The 19,494-nt window shown below is 34.6% G+C and overlaps 1 pseudogene; it reads left to right on the top strand.

Moving 5' to 3' along the window:
- The first annotated feature begins 1,350 nt into the window (after positions 1–1,350).
- LOC141392435 (uncharacterized) lies at positions 1,351–18,262 on the top strand (annotated as a pseudogene).
- Positions 18,263–19,494: the final 1,232 nt, after the last annotated feature.

Here is a 19,494-nt window from a genome sequence, read left to right as displayed (position 1 = left end):
CATGAAATGACTCCACCAAACATCGTCAACATAGGTCCATGTTTTGGTATAGCACCCATATAACGGTACCTCCCGATTTTCGGTATTTTGAGAATTTTAGACACAATTTGTAACCGAATTATCTGCAATTTGACATTTGAGGTTCTTAGTGGTCATGAAACATCTCCACCAAACATCGTCAACATAGGTCCATGTTTTGGCATGGCCCCCTGTAACCGTACCTCCCGATTTTCGGTATTTTGAGCATTTTATTTACAATTTTTAGCCGAACTAGCTGTAATTTAACATTTGAGGTTCTCAGTGGTCATGAAACATCTCCAAGAAACATCGTCAACATAGGTCCATGTTTTGGTATTGCCCTCATATATCGGTACTAGAGGTGGACGCGTGTCGTGCCGTGAGTAGTGCGTGTTCGTGCCTTCTCGAAAAACGCCGTGTTTGTGGCGTGTTGTGCCGGAATAAATTTTTGGCCGTGCGGGATAATCGATAATCGTACAAGAATATAAAACCGACCAAAATATTCCTAAAATTATTTGCTTCGTTTTTGTAGTCTGGTACTTACGAGTATTGCCAATTTTGTTGTGGTGAGGCCAGTGTATTAGCGAAAAAAGATGATGTTTGTTTGCCATTTGTTTTTGTTCATGGGAGAAGCAAATACAAAATCTACTCGGAGGGTAACGCAAATATACTCTTTTTGCAAAAGACGAAAAATGAAAAAGTCTCCAATTGATACATATTATCGAGTGCCGTATCTAGCCAGACTTATGTTTTAAACTTTTGGATACAGTCTAATCTAAAATATTTAAAACAATTAGCCAGGAAATTCTTGGCTATACTCGTCAGCTCAGCAACGAGCGAGAGATTTTTTCCGCATCTGAAAATATTCTCAACGAAAGACTAGACTTTTGAGTTCTAACTTGGACAAAATAATGTTTTTAAATAAGAATAGAAAAATTAGAAGCACACATGAATACTTTTTGCAAAAATAAATGTACACCTATATCGTTTTCTCTGCTTTTCCTTTTTGCCTTCTCGAAAAACGCCGTGTTTGTGCGTGAATGTGCATAAAAATTTTGGTCCGTGTCCGTGCATGTTCGTGCCTAATTTTTTAAGCACGCGCCCATCTCTAATCGGTAAGAATTTTAGCTAAAATTTTTAACCGAACTAGCTGTAATTTGCCATTTGAGGTTTTCTGTGGTCATGAAACATCTCCACCAAACATCGTCAACATAGGTCCATGTTTTGGTATAGCCCCCATATAAAGGTACCTCCCGATTTTCGGTATTTTGAGAATTTTAGCTGAACACATTTTTTTAGATTAGATTAGATTAGATAACACTGTGCAACAAAATGGAGGTGAAAGTCTGGGGCACGGGAAAATTCCTCTTAGGAAGAAAGGCCTTGGTGAGTATATTATGAACCCCGAAGGACAGATCCGCCGTGAGTCGAACGTCCGCGTTATGGCGTGATGAAATTTTTGTTAGAGACTCTGTGGGCCATCAGGAATTAGCGTTATATCTTTGTTCACTGTTGCTTAAGTGCTCTACAAAAACAACAAACAAAGATATAATGCTAATTCATGATGATAAAGGATATAACAAAACCTGGACCTATGTCCATAATTTTTAATGGGTATGTTTCTGTACCACTGGAAACCCTAGTTGTCAAAAAACAGCCTATACGGGCTTAAAATGACGATAAAATACCTTAAATCGAGTGGTACCGCTAGATGGGAGCTAGAGGAAAAAATGGACCATATTGGTTTTTGTTTCAAATTCATGTATTGTCATCCAAATCTGAAAAGTGTATAGAGTTTTGGTTCGATTGGTCAACTACAACTGTGTGAAAAATGAGTTACCAGATTTGAAAAGCAAATTAGATAAAACACTGTAAAACAGTGTAAAAATGGACCAATATTGGATTTGATTTCATATTCGTGTATTGTCATCCAAATCTGAAAAGTGTGCAAAGTTTTAGTTCGATTGGTCAACTGCAACCGTGTTAAAAATGAGTTACCAGATTTGAACTAAACACACACCAAGCAAGTTAAATAAAAATAAAACACTGTAATAAAAACACTTAAACCACATTTGGAATAAAGTGTCCGTGGAGGTTATTATACCCTCCACCATAGGATGGGGGTATATTAAGTTTGTCACTATGTTTGCAACTACTCGAAATAATCATTGTAGACCCCACAAAGTATATATATATATTCTTGATCAGCGTGCGATTCTACATCGATATAGCCATGTCCGTCCGTCTGTGGAAATCACTCTAGGGCCCGAACGGATTGACGTAGGTTGTTGAATTTTTGGGAAAATATGTTATTTTTACGTAGGACTTTTGGTATTGAAAGCGGGCTATGTAGGTCCACGCTTTCGTATAGCCCCCATACAAAATGACGTATCGTCGTTTTAAGGAATTTTTAAGATATTTGGCCCATTTTATCACCGAATTGGTTGTAATTTGGTACTTTGTGTCTCCAGAGGGCAAAAAATATTCCTACCAAAGTTGGTAGTAATTTGGTATTTTGTGTCTTCAGAGGCCAGAAAACATTCTTACCAAAGTTGGGTTATATAGGTCCACGTTTTGGTGTAGACCCCACATAAGGCCCCTTATAAAGTACACGTCATTTTAATATATTTTGAATGTATTAGACCCATTTGACCAAAGAATCGGTTGTAACTTTGTATTTTGTGTTTCCAGAGGCTAAGAAACATTTCTACCATAAAATATTTATATAGGCCCACAATACAATATCTCCCGATTTTCGATATTTTGACCTTTTAGCCTCATTATCACACCGAGATGGCTGAAATTTGGTATTTAGTCTTCTTTAGGCGTATAAAACTTTCCCCCAGAAATTTGTAGGTATAGGTCCACGCCATCATATAGCCCCCATAGAACGGTACCTTCCGAATTTCGGTATTTTGAAGGTTGTGGCCACATTAATCCACCGAAATGGCTGAAACTTGTAGTGGAGGGTATAAAAAGTTCGGCCCGTTCGGTGGGGTCGCTTTTCTTACTTGTTTTCTATTTAAAAAGTGGACCGCGTGCTACCTTTTGCTTTTGCATTCAACAAACTTGCTGAATGACTTCCATATATCAAAATTTAATTAATATAGTTTCATGTCTTTTGATCCAGTAAGTCACGTGGCCTTATGTCAAAAGGTCCTAACTACCACGTACTTGGCTCTGCTAAATCTATCATTCTTACGGAAATTATTGAGATCAAGTTTACAACTCCATTCAAAAAAATTTAAAACAAAATTTTTTGAGCACATCCGCATTTTTTAAATCAGTTTTGCTTAAGTATATCTTACATTAGTTTTTATTTTCGCGGAAATTTAAAAATAATCAAAACAAGTAAGAACGGTGTTAATTTCGACCGGGCCGAACGTGTTATACCCTCCACCACGACTTGTGCATGCAGTAAAATGGAACAATTAGTTTCCCTCCGTTTATGAGGAAGACTAAATACGAAATTTCAGCAATTTCGGTAAAACAATATGGCAAACCTTCAAAATACCAAAATTCTGGAGGTACCGTTCTATGGGGGCTAAATCACAACGTCGATCTATATCGAAAAAATTTTGGTGGAAAGAAGACTAAATACCAAATTTGCGATATTTCGGTAAGATAATGTACCTAAAACCTTCAAAATACCTAAAATCAAGATGTACGTTTTTAGGGGGGATATGGGAAGACGTGGACCTATACTGATAATTGTCTTCTGGAATATTTTTTAAACCTATGGAGGACTAAATAAAAAATTTTAGTCATTTCGATGCATATTGACGTCACAACCTTCAGAATTACTAAAACCGGAAGGCACCGGTCTATGGGGGCTATATCGAAACGTGTCATTATACCTACGAATTTCAATCGGAAAGGTTTTCACCTCCAACGTAGACTAAACACGAAATTTTAGCCATTTCGTTGGGTTGTTGGGGCCACAAACTTCAAAATACCGAAAATCGTGAGGCACCATTCTATGGGGGCTACATGAAATCGTGGACCCGTACCGACAAATTGCTGTGGAAAAGTTGCATACCCCCAGTAAACACTAAATACCAAATTTCAGCAATTTCTGTGTGTTGTTTGGGCTACAAACTTCAAAATGGCGAAAATCGGGAGGTACCGTTCTATGGGGGGCTATATTAAGGCGTGGACCTGTATAAAGGGAGACTATATGACAACGTGGACCTATACCTACAAATTAAGAGGGGAAAGTTGAATACCCCCAAAGAAGACTAAATTCCAACTTTCAGAAATTTCGGTAGGTTAGACCATGTTTATATTATAGCATTTTGCAGGGTTAACCTTCTTTATGAGAATTTATTTGAAATATCAAGAGGTAAAGTTCTATGTAAGATATGATAATTCTTTTCTTGAATATTTTATAACACCATGGAAGACTAAATAACAAATTTCCGTTCTTCGGTGGGATATTGACATCCAAACCTTCAGAATAACGAAAATCGGGAGGTACCGTTCTATGGAGGCTATATCAAAACGTGGACCAATACCGAAGAATTTCATTCAGAAAGGCTTTTAACTCCAACAAAGACGAAATACCAAATTTCAGCAATTTCGGTGGGTTGCTGTGGCCACAACCTTCAAAATACCGAAATTCGGATGATACCGTTCTACGGGGGCTTTATGAACGCGTGGGCCTATACCGACAAATTTCATATGGAACGTTTAATACCCCATATCAAGACCAAATATCAAGTTTCAGTCATTTCGGTGGAATAATGAGGCCACAACCTTCAAAATACCTAAACTTGGGAAGTACTGTTCTATGGGGGCTTTATAAATAGATACGTCTATACCAAATTACAAAGCTCTATCTTAAAAATTGCGAGCTGTATCTTGATTTCAACAAACGGACGGACATGGTTATATCGACTAAGAATTTTACTTTGATCAAGATAATATATACTTTATAGGGTCTCCTAAGAATATTTCGGCGATTTACAAACGGAATGACAAATTTAATTATACCCTCCATATTATGGGGAAGGTTATAATAACTAAGTACCTGTAACTAACGAATTCAAACTATACTTATGGACAAAACTTTTCAGGCAACAAAAGCAACCCATAGTCTATTTTATGTGATACTAGTAATGCCATGAGGGGAAAATTGGGCCCAACCTATGATAACCCCACTGTAAATTCACAAGTCTAAAGCACTGTGAGTAGATAGAAAGGTAACCAGTAAACAATCTGGAGCTACTGGGGTATTTGACATGAATGGAAGACCAGCCGGATCAAAAATATGGTTAGAATGTCAACTCGTATGTCCGCCTGTATGTATGGCAGATTTATTAATACAATAACTCGAAGGGAGTAACAGAATTGGTCTATACATTGTTATTTCTTCCAAACACGGTTATATTTTTCGTAAATCAAGTTCGTAAATCGACTATATCGGTATACTCCTTCGGTTACCTAAGAGAAACGTTCTAGATTTTTTTCGAAAGTTTGCCCTTGTGGTTTCGATTATAATGACGTAATTTTTTATGTCCATACTTCCTGATATAATGGCCCTGATGGTCCTACCAAAATTATTGTTGAGTACGATAACTTATGAATTGGACAGGTCAAAACGTTGAACATCTTAATATTAATTTCCAACGTAGTTCATATTTTATGAATGACTATACTTTTCCTCACTAAATTTCAAAGGTTTTGCTTATGTACAGTTGAAAGAATGTTTGTTGCTTTTTTGCCCTGATTACAATTTATTCTTAATCAAGTCCATGCTTCCTGACCTGGAAATTTTATCAGAAAACATATACTCGCCTACAACAGCTCTGGTCAGGTGGGCACAGCAATTACCGAAAGGAATAACTGACATTGACTCAAATTTTGCATACCGTAATATTTATCTCAAACTTAATTCAAGTTCGAGGATGGACTTTACCGGACAAATCTATCAAGTATCTCTTTACAAAAGCTCAGATTTTTCTCTTCAGTGCAACCCTAGGAATGTTCGAGAATAGTTTTAAAATTATTACCGACGATGGTCTTTCTTATTCACTTCTCGACAAGAAGGCCCGAAAGCTCTAAAAGTCCTATGGTGACCAACTTAAATGGTTGGAGGGTTCGATAACGATCGATATGACTAACTTCCATGATACATCCAGATTAAATTTGTAATTTTAATAGCGGGTTGTTCATAGGGAAAGCCCGTGAAATGTCCCAACATGTTGTCCACTCCGCCCAAAAATTCAGTTAATTCCATAGTTTTGCGACAGATTGTCTCCGTTATACGCAATAGTTTTATTCTCCACAATTATATACATCTCTCGATAATGGTGTTTTTGGGAATATATTAGGCATTACGGATTTTAATTTAACTGTACCATTGACAATACCATATTCTGGACCTACAAATTTTCATATTCAATTCTATCCAATCTTTGAAAGCTCTAACACTTTTTTGGCTACCGAAAATAATCGGTAAAATTATAATTTCGGTAAATAAAAAAAATTTTCGGTGAGTTAACGACCAGAATAATCATTCATAAATTTAACTATATCGATTTCTGTCGGCAACCAAAACATGAGTTGCAGAATTCCAGTAATAATCTATTTTTTCTCCCTTTTCAGTTGATTGTTGAAATAAATAGTCATGTGGTTTTGTTTCGTGACCTCCTAATACATGTGGGCCAAGCGAAAGACTGTTCAAAGTTACGAGAAAAAATACGAAAATTACGGCGAACATGTGTAGAAGCTTTCAAAAACACCGAACAGATATTATTGCCACAAGTGAAAAAGTAAGTAGTTATTATTATACCGTAAACCACCATTTGAATAGGTATTTGATGTTTGTTTTGCGCAAAATGCATGAAATGCCGCGAAATATTCGTTTTAAGCCCCCTTTTTGTATTCCAATCTTCAAATCTCGACGCGATAAAACGTCCGTCCATTTTAAATAGTAGATGGATTATGGTGTAGGGTATCACATTGTCCGACTATAGTATTTTCCTATTTGTTCTTTATATACAAATATATATTACTAGCAAAGTGCCCGCTACTTCGTATGCGTTAAATATATAAAACAAATGAACAATATATAATATAGAATGGTGGAAACATTTTGTGTACTAATACGTACCACTTTAGTTCGATTTTTGTCACGCCTACACATCAAGAACAATCCACATTTTTTGAGATATTTTAATTTAGGTTCTCAGCGCAAATACGGCCTAACCCAACAACCGCCATCCTCATTTCTAGCTCTATCTGTTCCCCCAATTATAGAACTATTTAGTACTTTACATGTAAATATATACATACGAACCTCCTCCTATTATTTCAAAATTCCCATTACACAATAACAAATTGTACCAAATCCTGTGCCATTCACAACTTTTTACGTATACATATTTATGGCACATATTTCTTAAATCGGACGTTATAAGCAAATGATAACAATAATCTTAATTCCAAATCTCACGAATCCAGATCTATCCGTTCATCCAATACAAAATTGTACCACAAAATGTACATTTTAGGATTCGAGCGCTATAATTTCACCTAAATCCTAATTGTACAAAATGTAGTACTTTTTGTAAGCATAAGTACGCATTTCTAAAACTACACGCAAAAAAAAAAATCGGCCTCTCTAACATATGTCCCAAACATATTTTGCAGCAAACATATATATGTTTGCAACAGTCCCAAACATAATATATGTTTGGGTCTGAGAACATATATATATTTGGGTGGAAACAAATATATGTTTGGGTGCAAACATATATATGTTTGGGTGCAAAGATATTTATGTTTGGGTGCAAAGATATATATGTTTGGGTGCAAACAAAGATATGTTTGGGTGGAAACAATTTTATGTTTGGGTGCAAACAATTTTATGTTTGGTTGCAAACATTTTATATGTTTGGGTGCAAAAACATACAAACCCAAAATGCACAAAAAAAAAGAAAAACACATGCGCCAGTGGGCGCTTACTGAGAGCAAGGGAGCGTAAAATTCAATGTAAAACACTTTAAAATGTGTGCTCACTTGCTCTCAGTAAGAGCTCACTGGCTATCTCTATAGTATACACACAAATGTTGTGGTTTTTTATTAAAAGGCAAAAGAACAACAAACACATAGGTACATACAAAATTCCAAAGAAATACATAACACACTTTAATAAAAGAAAAACTGATTGAAATAATTTGTAAATAGTTACACTTTTAAAAAGCAAAAATATATAGAAACGTAGTTGAACGCTCCTCCTTAGTTGTGAAATAAAACAAATTGCCCTCATAGTTGAAATCATCAGTGGGGAATCGGCATCTAGAATCAAATGATTATGTAATGTAATAAATAAATATGGATATGCCATATTTCAAATATATGTACATAAGTATGTATGTAATTACCAATATTAAATGCGATTTCTTCCTTGTCCAATAAAATAATTCCATTCAACTTTCCGATTCAATTATAAAATGTATTGGGCATTTAATTTACTAAAAACACAATTTCTTTAAGAAAAAACAAAACACTGATTTATTCACTCACTTTACCGTCTTGACTCTACAAAGGCAACTAAAACACTGAAGAAAGAAAAAAATATAATTCATATCATTTCTTCTTTTCTTCTTCGTTGGTTAACAGCAACAAAACAAGAAACACACGAGTTTGACGCATACATGCCACCAAAGCCCCCTTCTTCGCTTCTACGTCTTCTATTATACAATACACACAACTCTTTATTATAAAGCAGCATTCCACAGCCGCGAGAGCACTGTTATTACTCTCGTTGACAAACATCCTCTCTCCACCCATGAAAAAAATGTTCTAACATAAAAAGTATGTTTTACCCAAACATATCAAATTGAGATATGTTACAAAATGTTGCAAACATATATCTGTTTGGACCCAAACATATTATGTTTGGATCCAAACATATATTTGTTTGCAACCGGTCCAAAATATATATTTGTTTGGATCCAAACATATTTCTAACATAAATTTTTCTGCGTGTAAGTACGCATTTCCAAAATTAACCCCAACAGTAATATTAACTCCAAAATTCAAGATTCCAGCTCTAACCGTTCGCTCAAATCCAAGTTGTAGCATATCTCAATCCTACACTCCAACAGTAATATTAATTCCAAATTTCTTGATTCCAGCTCTACCCGTTCGCTCAAATCCAAGTTGTACCAAATTTAGTACCGTTTAGTACTTTTCGTACATATAAGTACGAATTTCCAAAACTTCATCAATCCTACACCCCAACAGTAATCTTAATTCCAAACTTCAAGATTCCAGCTCTAGCCGTTTGCTCAAATCCAAATTGTACCAAATTTAGTACTTTTCGCACTCATAAGTACGAATTTCAAAAACTACTACTATATCTCAATCCTACACTCCAACAATAATCTTAATTCCAAATTTCTTGATTCCAACTCTATCCTTTCGCTCAAATCCAAATTGTACCAAATTTAGTACTATTTAGTACTTTTCCTACCCATAACTAAAAATTTCCAAAATTTTATCAATCCTACAATTCAACAGGTATTTTAAATTCAAAATTGGGGATGGCAGCTACATCAGATCACCAAAATCCAAATTGTACCAAATTTAGTACCATTTAGTACTTTTCGTACCCATAAGTACAAATTTTCAAAACTACCTCAGTGCTATGTTCAAACGATAACTCAAATCCAAATTTGGTTCCATTTAGTACTATTCGTATCCATAGTACGAGTTTCTAAACCTACCTCTATCAACACTTCAACATCAATTTTAATTCCGAATTTCACGATTCCAAATGTATCCTATCACTGAAATCCAAATTGTACCAAATTTAGTACTATTTAGTACTTTTCCTACCCATAACTACACATTTCCAAAACTTTATCAATCCTACACTCAAACAGTACTCCTTATTCCAAATCTCGGGTTTCCAGCTATATCCGTTCACCCAAATGCAAATTGTACCAAATTTGGTACCATTTAGTACTTTCGTACCCATGAGTACGAATTTCTACAACTACCTCAATCCTACACGCCAACAGTAATCTTAATTCCAAATTTCAGGATTACAGCTGCATCCGATCACGGTAATCCAAATTGTACCAAATTTGATACCATTTAGTACTTTTCGTATCCAAAGTACGTACTTCCAAACCTTCCTCTTTCAACACTCCATCAGTAATCGTAATTCCGAATTTCAGGATTCCAAATGTATCCGATCACATAAATTAAAATTTGGTACCATTTAGTACTTTTCGTACCCATAAAAATAAAAATTTCAAAAACTTCATCAATACTACACACCAACAGCAATCCTTATTCCGAATCTCTGAATTCCAGTTCACCGTTCACCCAAATCTAAATTGTACCAGATTTGGTACCATTTAGTACTTTTCGTACACATAAGTACAAATTTTCAAAACTACCTCAGTGCTATGTTCAAACAATAAACTTAATTCCGAATTTCAGAATTCCAGATACATCCGATAACTCAAATCCAAATTTGGTACCATTTAGTACTATTCGTATCCAAAGTACGAATTTCCAAACCTACCTCTATGTCCCAATTTACATTGGGCGAGTTTACTTGCGGCAATTGTCATTTTGTTGGAGAGAGAGGTGAGGCATATGGTAACCCTTTGCCTCTCAGCACCCTCTCTCACCTACAAACTGCCAATTGCCGCAAGTAAACTCGCCTAATGTAAATTGGGACTATCAACACTCCAACAAAAATTTTTATTCCGAATTTCACGATTCCAAATGTATCCCATCATTGAAATCTAAATTTTACCAAATTTAGTACTATTTACACTCCAATAGTACTCCTTATTCCAAATCTCGGAATTTCAGCTATATCCGTTCACCCAAATCCAAATTGTACCAAATTTGGTACTATTTAGTACTATTCGTACCCAAGAGTACCAATATCCACAACTACCTCAATCCTACACGCGAACAGTAATCTTAATTCCAAATTTCAGAATTACAGCAGCATCAGACCACCATGTTCCAAATTGTACCAAATTTAGTACCATTTAGTACTTTTTGTTCCCATAGGTCCGAATTTCCAAACCTACTTCTATCCAACACTCCAAAAGTAATCTTACTTTCGAATTTCAGGATTCCAAATGTATCTGATCACCCAAATCCAAACTGTACAAAATTTGGTACCATTTAGTATTTTTCGTTGCCATAAGTACGAATTTCCAAAAGTATCCCAATCCCACACTCCAATAGTAATCTTAATTCCAAATTTCACTATTCCAGCTCTATCCGATCACTTAAATTCATGTTGTACCAAATTTGGTACCATTTAGTACTTTTCGTACCCAAAAGTACGAATTTCCAAAATACTTCTATCCTACACCCCGACAGTAATCCTAATTCTAAATTTCAGGATTCCAGCTCCATCCGTTCCCCCAAATCCAAATTGCACCTTATTTGGTACTATTTAGTACCTTTCGTACCCATATGTACGAACTTCGAAAACTACCTCCATATCTCTAACCTACACTCCAACAGTAATAGTAATTCACAAATTTCAGAATTCCAACTTTATCGGTTCGCCCTAATTCAAATTGTACCAAATTTAGTACCATTTAGTACTATTCGTACACATGAGTGCACATTTTCAAAACCACCTCCTTGTATCAACTCATCTTCCTAACCTTGATTTGCATTCCAAATTTCAAGATTTCAGCTCTATCCGTTTACGTAATACCAAAATATTCTATAAACAGGTCCTTAGTATTAGCAAGTAACGAACCGTAAACTTCGGCAGGGCCGAACTTTTTATACCCTCAACCATGAAATTTCTTCAATTTATGTTAAAGCATGGTGCTGAACACAAAGAAATATTGTAAATTTCGACCATACATTATAGTCTTAAGTATTTCTAGATATTATAAAAACTATGTAAAATTTTTATCGATTGTGTGAAAGACTCAAATCTTAATCTTAATCTCCACCATGGAACATTCTGAAGTAATATGGAATAATCAGTTTCCTTTCTGTAACGAATGTACCAATCCCCACAACTTTAGGAGACTTTTTTCACTACTTAGTTTGTCAACCAATAACATACTTAATTCTACCTAATTCGATCAGCTGAAAAAATGAAAATATGGTCATACGTCTACAATTGTTGTAGATACATTTTTTGACCACTGCAAAACCCTAAATTTCAAATTATAGCTAATTCTGTAGAAAATGTATCTACACAGTTAAAATCGCCTAAAATCGGACGCTACCGTTATGTGGATCTATGTCCATAGTTTTTGGAGGATACGTTTTTTTTTTCCACTTAGAACTTCAAATGCAAAATGGCTAACACTAGCTAATTCAGTCTAAAAATGTTGTTAAGAACGTCAAAATATCGGCACCGTTATATAGAGGCTATACCAAAATATAGACCGATATAGTCCGTCTTCGAACTTGACTCGCCTGCACGCAGAGAAAAAAAATATGATTGATCCAACAATATTCGAAGAGCAAAATATGTATTGTAAAGATATTGTTAAATTCCAAATGTAGTATTGTGATTCCAACAATTGGGTTTTGTTAAATCCAAAAATTGTTTTTGTCAACTGGACAATAGTTCTCTCTTTTCTTCGGCAATTTTTTCTCTTCTCTCGCTATTCGATGCCGTGTTGAAAAAAAAAAACAATTATGGTGAGTTTTGTTTGTATGACATAATGCCTTTATCTTTGTTTTTGTGTGTATGTATACCAACAAGGAGACTCTTGTTTTTATTTGTTTCTGTTTTGTTTCATTCTTCTATCTTCATTGTGTTTTGAGGTTTGGTGTTATACCGGAGTTTGTTATGGTGTTTAATTATTCCTTATGTTGTGGTGGGTGCTTGTGGCTTTTTGTTTGTCTTTGTTGTGAGCCAATGCAGCAAACCATGTATTGTGTTCATCAATGATTGCAATATTATACGCGACATTTATATCCAAGTTATGCGAAAAGTGTATATGAGAAGTATATACACTCAAATCAAAAATTCCTGGGCTGGTTTTCTGGGTTGACAATACTTTTTGTAAACAAAATTAGATTATGATAGTTCCTACAATCGGTATTGTTAACGATTTTTACAATATTGCAGAAATTCGAAAGTTGTTTTTGTTTTCTATGTTTGGAACAAAAGATGGTATTTTTGGATTTGGATTACAATGTTTGAACAAAACAAACACATTTTTGGAACTAAAAAAGATATTTTTGTTCCAACAAAAGCGAAAAATATTTTTTCTCTGCGTGTGCAAGCAAAGTACGCATCTTCCTAAAATTTCAGCGTCCTATTTCCAATTTTGTGGCTGGAGTGATTACCACAACCGGACAGACGGTTAGACGGACTCGCATAGATCAACTCAAAATTTTACCCTGATCAAGATTACCTATATATATCCATATTATGGTGGATGGTATTAGAAAAGGCTTTAAAAAAACTGTTTTCAAGATAGTGATCATAAGAATGTTGATATCTATCGCGATACTTTCAATAAATCCTTAAAAACAGGTTAAATCTTGTAATCAGCTAAGCAGTAAATAAGAAAAATTACATTCTAAGCCTTGACAAAGACATATATTTATTAAATTTATATTCTCTAATATTTCTTCCAATACTTAACATACGTTTGCATACTTTTTGTTTGTAAGCTGATATTCGATCATGACCAACGCCATAGTCGGGCCGGATCCTAGTTCCCTTCTATTATAATTCTGGTATTATACACACTGGACAGCCCTAAATTAAAACATCTTGTTATAACCCCTTATCATTACAGAATGTATAGTACGGTAGAACAAAGATTTTTTTATCCTTATGTTAGAAGGTATTCATATTTTGGTACCTACTAATTTTGTCATAACTTATACTTCCTGTTCGTTTCAGAAAATCGTGCTGGTCCCAGGAATATTGGTAATGTTATTAGCCAAATATTGGTCCGCAAACAAATAACACCGGATTTCAAAGAAGCAGAGCTATGTAATATTACAAAGGATTCACAGGATATCGCATTGTTACTATCGAAAATGCAGGAGTTCATGCCAAAACATGAAACACATCTGGGTATGTATATTTTAATTTAAGAAATTACATCGATTACAATGAGCAACACTGGTAATGCATTCAAATTCGGGTGGGCATTTTCAGAAAGTACACATTGAGACCGTTAAAACCCTAGACGGGTTTTGTGTAAACCGGGGAAAACGAGCCTTTTTTGCGTTGGTCGGGCTTTTATCTCAGAAACAAATGAGAATTTAGCTTTACAGTCTTCACCAGTATTGTAGTAGAACTTAAATGTCAAACAGACAAACTAGAAAAAGATGAAAATCTAGAGCACCAAAATCTTTAAAATATAGAAAAGTTTACATTATTTCTGGAAATCTGGTCATTAGATGCTAAGGTGTTGGGAGTTGGACCAAGTAACCTTTCGTAAAATTGTCCAAATAATGTGCCCTGCAATTATTCAGAACATTCTAAAACTCTAAAGTGCTTATTTCACGTGGTTTAAGCGCTAATTCATATCATACCTTCTACAAAGCATATTTGAAACAATGTTCGCACAGGCTGGTTATTCTTATATCGGAGATTTTAATACATTGTTGATATATTTAAAAATTGTCATTGAAAAATATGCTAGAAACAACACGGCAGAGGTATTTTACAGAAATAAAATGTTCTGCTGAGTTGTGTGTTACTTTCCAGCGAATACTTTCCCCACAGATCACATTAAGAAAAAAACTCGAAAGAGAATTAATTAAATATCACTATAAATGGCCTTCGCCTTAATAAGGCAAAAATAAACAAGTAAGAACAGACTATAGTCGGACGGGGCCGACCATGTGATACCCTATACCACTATCCCTGTGCACTAGCTTTCCGGGCTAGCTTTTGATAATTTAACAATTTTCACACAAAAGTTTTGATCAATTTAACCCGCTAAATATTATCCGATCATACCGTTGACTTGCACGCTACTTCTTCATCTCAAACCAAAACTACGTTTAAAATTTCGCGCCGATCGGACTATTATTGCGACCTACAGAGCGGCTACAAAATCGAGCAAAAATTTTGTTTTTGGTCCATTTCATCCCTTTAACATTTCACGATCATCGCCAAAAACTAATCAGTTCTATTCTGGTCCAAACCCGACCTCCATACTAAATTTCGTGACAATCGGTCCATAATTGCGGCCTCTAGCTTGATTACAATTTTTAATGGACGGACAGACGGACGGACGGACGGACACACATCGCTAAATCGCTTTATCTCGTCGAGATATGAAGTTTGGTATACCACATGAGGGGTCTACGACGAATATTTCGCGGCGTTACATGAATTTTTGGGAAAACAAACTTATTATACCCTTTTCCACATTGTGGTATAGGGTATAAAAATAATTTCAGCATGAGCCAGGCTGGGGTTCGAACCTGGGTCTCCGACAACTGAGTGTCAAGGTTGCCGGCGTCTTAGCGTTCTAAGCCACCATCAACTTGTCAAAACTTTAGTAGACAATAATTGATGATCAAATCAAAAATAAAATCTTCTGATATAGAAGTGCAATTACTAATGATGTAGGAATAAAACTTACCATAGTATTTGTGAACATTGAAAAAATAGGATTACCAAGCAGGACTATAGGAAAAGTATGGAGTTTCAATTAACTGACATAATTTCGCATATACTTTTATCTAATAAAGTGCGATATATATACTAGTTTCCAAGCTTTGCCTTCGTCTGCCACAACAACAACATCCTAATACACCTGAAGATCGGCTTTACCACCCTTGAAACGTAGTGTAATGGTTGGATGCGTGGGACTTCGGTAGACTCCTAATTTTTCTATGTATCTCTAAAGGCCTAACAGCTCAACTCGAAAGAGAATTAATTAAATATCACTATAAATGGCCTTTGCCTTAATAAGGCTAAAATAAAAAATAATTTCAGCATGAGTCAGGCTGGGATTCGAACCTGCGTCTCCGACAACTGAGTGTCAAGGTTGCCGGCGTCTTAGCGTTCTAAGCCACCATCAACTTGTCAAAACTTTAGTAGACAATAATTGATGATCAAATCAAAAATAAAATCTTCTGATATAGAAGAGCAATTACTAATGATGTAGGAATAAAACTTACTGGTTGGATGCGTGGGACTTCGGTAGACTCCTAATTTTTCTATGTATCTCTAAAGGCCTAACAGCTCAACTCGAAAGAGAATTAATTAAATATCACTATAAATGGCCTTCGCCTTAATAAGGCAAAAATAAAAAATAATTTCAGCATGAGCCAGGCTGGGATTCGAACCTGGGTCTCCGACAACGGAGTGTCAAGGTTGACGGCGTCTTAGCGTTCTAAGCCACCATCAACTTGTCAAAACTTTAGTAGACAATAATTGATGATCAAATCAAAAATAAAATCTTCTGATATAGAAGAGCAATTACTAATGATTCAGGAATAAAACTTACCATAGTATTTGTGAACATTGAAAAAATAGGATTACCAAGCAGGACTATAGGAAAAGTATGGAGTTTCAATTAACTGACATAATTTCGCATATACTTTTATCTAATAAAGTGCGATATATATACTAGTTTCCAAGCTTTGCCTTCGTCTGCCACAACAACAACATCCTAATACACCTGAAGATCGGCTTTACCACCCGTGAAACGTAGTGTAATGGTTGGATGCGTGGGACTTCGGTAGACTCCTAATTTTTCTATGTATCTCTAAAGGCCTAACAGCTCAACTCGAAAGAGAATTAATTAAATATCACTATAAATGGCCTTCGCCTTAATAAGGCAAAAATAAAAAATATTACAGTTTTGGAGACTCGCTACGGAATATATACAAATGATGGAGATTTTAGATATAAGAACAATAAGAACAGTTTTTCTAGTTCATTAACCACCAAATAATTTCTTCTTGTTCTTATCTACAAGTTTGCTGCAGCGGTCAAAACAAGATTCGTATTGGTTTCAGATATATATCCCAAATTTGCTTTAAAAGATCAATATTTAACCACGTTTAGATGAGGTCATAAAATCTGAACCCGATATAAGAAAACAAAACCCAAATAAGGTTTTCGTCTACTTGGTCTCTACTTTTATAAAATGCTCGGCAGAAGTTGTTTGCACACGATCAGCTCAAAAATGTTTCAGTGTTATTAAAATATATTCATATATAGGCAAAAAAATATTTTGTGGGCAATTTTAACTTGCTTAAGTGGGGAAAGAATTTAACAACGAAACCGTGAAAATAAGTTAGAAAATAATATAGAAAGGCTTGTATTTCAAAAGTTAATATCTTACGCTTTTTAAAGCAGGAGATAATATATAGTAAAACTGACAATATCGGGGGATTAATTTGGCCACTATTCCCCACAGGAGGAAATGGACCAACTGATGGTCAAGCCAAGCTTTAACTCTTCATTTACTGTGCAGCGCTAAATATGAATTTCTTTGGAAGTGAATATTGAAGCTCTTGGTTTGCTATATTTTCGATTTCAAAAAGAGTGACATGTAAAAATTATTTTTATACGGTCCAATGTACTAGTGGTGCTAATGCATATTTAGCGCTGCACAGTAAATGAAGAGTTAAAGGTTGGCTTGACATAGCCGTCTTGCGTCAATATAGATTGTGGAAAATAATTGTCGGTTACATTTTGGAAATTTAAAGAAATAATTATGTGGCAGCACTTTACAATAAATTAAAAGATTGCGTATGATAAAAGTACCAAACGTGTATGTACTCGTAATGATAATTTGTGAATTTCTACCTACGTGTAAAAAAAAATCACGCAAATCTGCAGAGTATGTTAGATATGAGTCTACCAACTATTTTAATTTAGTTTTTGTAACAAAAAAATATAGTTGATGTAATGATATAGCAACAACAATAAGCTTGTATTAAAATAACCTTTTTTTATACCATCGTTTATGAGTAGTTGTCTTTTAGTAGTAAGTAACCTTTAAAAAACTTTCTTAAAACGGTTCATTCTCGTTGCAATTCTTTGATTGTTTCTTTTCGTTCGATTTCTCTTGTAGAAAGCCATACCGCATTGGACGCCAATGGACCCAGGGCAAATAAAGGGTCGTCACAATTACATTTGCAAAAATATGAGTTTGCTCTGCTGCGTCTCTCGGCCGAATTATCTTTGAAAGTAAATTGTAAACCATCATCACCAGCAGCAGTAACATCACCACAAACAGCCACAATGTCCATCACCATTTCTCACATTTCTCTCTCAAACAAAAGATAACAACAAAAACTGAAGCAAATACAGACAAAATATAAAATAAGAAATGCATAGAAAAAAATTAACCAAAAAAAATTGAAAGGAACAAAAAATTAAATACGTAAAAAATTCATACGTACAATTTTGTTGATTTGTTACTCTTTAAAACTGTTACACATTTCTGAAAGTAATCAAAAAATTGTTATTTAAGTAAAAATCAAAAGAAACCACCATCCAACAACTGAATGCACCATTAGATTGATAGAAAAATGAAACTCATAATACAACATACCGGAAATGAAGGAATGACAAGGAAACACGTAATCTTGTTATGTTAACAAAAGCATCAATTATTTAACAGATTTAAGTATAGAATTAATTAAGATAAATATATTTTCATATACATATCTACTTATTGTAGGTATATATCAAAACACCATATTTTATAAACATACATATACATTCAATTAGAATATATTTTAATAAAAATAAAAAACTGAAATAAGATAATATTGAGAATTGTTACAAAATAATAAAAAATATATATTTTGTCAATTATACTAATAAAAAAATTAATAAAAACACAACATTTTGGGAACAGATGAAATCTTAAAGGTTATGCTAGGATGTAAGTAAAATATGATTATAATTAAGAAAATAACAAGTAAAAAAGCGTTAAGTTCGGCCGGGACGAACTTTTCATACCCTCCACCATAAAATATTCTGAACTAAAATGGAATAATTAGATTTCATTCCTGTCCCCAACTTTAAGTGGGTACGTTAAAATGTCAGATAATGTACATAAAATGCTTCATTCGGGAGCCCCTTTTTTATGGTGCCGATATCTAACTATGTATGTTGGCAATTTTTGGTGGGATAGAAATTGGGAGGTACCGTTATATAGGGGTGTTTTTGAGCCTTTAACGTCAATAACTCCTAATTCAATTAAAAAATGTTGCTAAAATCCTCAAAATGACGAAAATCAGTACATAACGTGAGAACTTCAAATGTCATTCACAGCTAGTTCGGAGGTACCCCTATATGTGGGCTATACGAAAATATGAACTTAAATAAACAATTTATGTTGCATAATTTTTGTTGGCTCTTAAATTTCAAATTACAGAAAGTTCGTCCAAAAATAAAGCTAAGATACGAAAATCGGGAGGTTTGTTATGGGGCTATACCAAAACATGGACCTACGTTCGGTTAAACATTTTAAGCCAAAATCCTCAAAGTATCGAAATCGGGAGGCATCG

This window comes from Musca autumnalis, unplaced genomic scaffold (assembly GCF_047663935.1).
Source record: "Musca autumnalis isolate F117 unplaced genomic scaffold, ASM4766393v1 scaffold_2, whole genome shotgun sequence".
In the NCBI taxonomy this organism is placed as follows: Eukaryota; Metazoa; Arthropoda; class Insecta; order Diptera; family Muscidae; genus Musca; species Musca autumnalis.
The sequence above is the reverse complement of the archived record's forward strand: the minus strand, read 5'-3'. Positions and strand labels throughout refer to the sequence as shown.